The sequence below is a fragment of the Stegostoma tigrinum genome, chromosome 2 (assembly GCF_030684315.1).
Source record: "Stegostoma tigrinum isolate sSteTig4 chromosome 2, sSteTig4.hap1, whole genome shotgun sequence".
Lineage (NCBI taxonomy): Eukaryota > Metazoa > Chordata > Chondrichthyes > Orectolobiformes > Stegostomatidae > Stegostoma > Stegostoma tigrinum.
In genome coordinates this window covers 82,772,641-82,775,660 of record NC_081355.1, presented here as the reverse complement: position 1 = coordinate 82,775,660, position 3,020 = coordinate 82,772,641, and positions in this window count along the sequence as shown.

Below are 3,020 nucleotides of genomic sequence, written 5' to 3'. Positions count from 1 at the left end.
TTGAGCAATTTGCAATTTTGATAAAGTATGCAAATCAGTTTTGATTAACTATATTGAATCAATAAATAATTAATATTGGTTGCAAATGTGATGAGTACCTATGTATTATTTGGTTTGCCAGTGTCTAAGAAAAAAAATTCAAATTTGGTAATTATTTTAAGTTTTTTATAAAGTATTGCTTTTGAAATAGAGGTTATGCTGCCTGCACCCATCCTTTGCTTTCCTGATGCAGGTTTTGGGAAGCCATATTCTTGAACTGCTATCTTTCTGTGTGACACAGGCATTCCCACATCACTGTTCAGTTCAAAACTTGTAACTCTCTAAACCGTCAGAGGTGAAGAAGCAATTTTATGTTTCCAAATAAGGATGGTATGTGACCTGGAAGAGGTGATGGTCTCATGTCATACAGCTGTACAGCATGGAAACAGACCCTTCGGTCCGACTTGTCCATGCTGACCAGATAACTTAAATACATCTAGTCCCATTTGCTAGCATTTGGCCCATCTCTCTGTATACCTTTCCTATTCATCTATCCATCTGGATGCCTTTTAAATGTTATAATTGTACTAGCTTCCACCACTTCTGGCAGCTCATTCCATATGTGCACTACCGTCTTTGTCAAAAAGTTGCCCCTTAGGTCCCTTTCCTTCCCCTCTCACCTTAAACTTGTGCCCTCTGGTTTTGGACCCTCAACATGTACTTCTTCCATATTCAAACATGGTGTGTATGGGGGATGCATGGTGAACATCAGTTCTCTGAATGGAATAGTGTAGTGAAGCATGGAGTAGAGAGGTTTGTAGTGATTTCATCATTCAAGAACTTCTAATTATAAAATTTGCATCCATCATACATATCTATATGCCACAAGCAGGATTATTGCCTGTTACTCCCGGCCAGTCCAGCTCTTCCACTAATAAAACTACCTCATACATTGCTTCCACCTCAGCAGCTATGATGAATCTTAAGTCAAGAACTCCTCCTCTGTGCCTCCTTTCACAGAAATTGCGAATCTGCTTCTGTTACGTAGCAAAGTGCAGAGTCAGTAACATGGCAAGTGACACTTAACTGTTTGTGTATGCATCCCCATCACACATTTACTGCTGACATTCAAATGTTGTGTCTAAGTTCACATAAAATCCAAATAGCCAAACCCTTTGAATTCAATAACAATGTGACACTTAAGCTGATCATACATTCACTCTTGTAGCATAGCTGACCACTTGCTCATATGCATTAATGCTTACTACACAAGCAATTCCTGTTGAAGATGTGATACTGGAACTGGTCATCAATTGATTTCTTATATTGGCTCCTATTCAGTATGTGATCCATGGTTGCTCACCAATGCCACTTCCATTGAGGTTGTTTTAATCTGACAGGAGGATCTTGTGCCATCATCCAGAAAGAGCACCTCCTGCCTTTCCCTCACTGCCCGGAGGCAAATGCAAGCATTGTTAATCCACTGTGTCACTCTGTTTCGCTGGTCACCCATCTCTACCTTCCGAAATAGTGAAACAGTCTGGTAATGATGTACAGGCTCCATTGTTGTACAGGAAGCCCTGTAATATACCATGCATAGTGGCAGTATTCATCTAAAAGCCTCCCCCTCCCAAATAAATTATGCATGTTTTTCATGCACCCCAATGGCATTAGAATTTTAATTATAGTCATTTGGAGAAAAGACTAAAGCATAAAAATTGAAAATAGTACTCAGTTTGGGTCACAATATTGGGAATGATGTGGCGTTAAAAAAATCTTGGCCATTGGGAAACTTTCCTGTCAGAAATACATGCTTTTCTGGTGTTCAATTTTTAAAAATATAGTCTGTGGAACTTGTTAAAAAAAAGTTGCAAAATGGTAATATATTCCAGAAAATGTTCCTTCTTGCAGTGTAATATCAATCCATACACCAAATTTGCTGCCTATGTTCAACTCTTTTCGCTAAAAATAAAAATGCTCTTCTTAAATGACTCACTAGCTGTTATTATCCACTCTGATTAATATGTACCCTGAACAGCAGCATTCTATAAGCCTATTAAATCTGAAACATACAAACATATAAACAATGACTTATGCTTCTAAATCTAGTCATAATAGATCAGCCCATAAATTACTTTCTGCCCCATAAAACTGAAAAAACACTGACCATAATTTATGAGTCATAAATCAAGATTATCTGTATGATGATTTGTCATATGAAAAGTTGCAAGAAAAAGATTTCTTAATGAAATGTATTAGACAATGTGGTGGTGGAAGCATAAATATTCTCTCTGACAAGTGTTAAATTTTGACTCAGTTGTTTCTTCACAAGAAAGGAATCATGTAAAAACAGAAGGCTGTTAGCTTCAACAAGTTGAATGCATTTCCAAATGGACCTTTTATAGAAGATGAATAGGAAATCAAAAAAGATCATTACGATATTTAAACACAATACTCAAATGCAACTCACTTGTTCAAATCTACACAGGCTTTGTATGGACTGTTATGTTCAGTAGTACTTCTGAACATGCTGATTTTTGGAGTAATACAGGCAACCATTGCCATAATTTAATGTCTCAAAGTCTGCAACTCATATTTCAAGATTAACTGTTCAACTACTACAAATCAAAAATAATTAAATATTTGTATGAAACATTAGTTGGAGCTTTGTTTTTATGCTACATATGCCATGTTTGCCCATGATAACATAGTCTTAACATCATAAAATAAAGTTTGAAATATCTGTTTCCTGGTTCAAGCTAATGGTAACACTGGTCAAGAAAAATCCCAAAATGCAAACTGGCTTGATGGACTGTGAGTTTTATTTTTGTTGTTTGTTTAATCTGTTGGTCAGTGAACATATTCACAAGAGGTTGCCAATGTATATTTGATAATAGAATGTCAATGTTAATTATGTACAGAAGGAAAACAAAACATGAATTATCTTACACTATAAAAGAGCTATTTGAAATCTTGTCATATAACAGAAATAAAGATTCAAACTTCTTACCTTGATCAACAACTGTAGGCTTTTATGATGA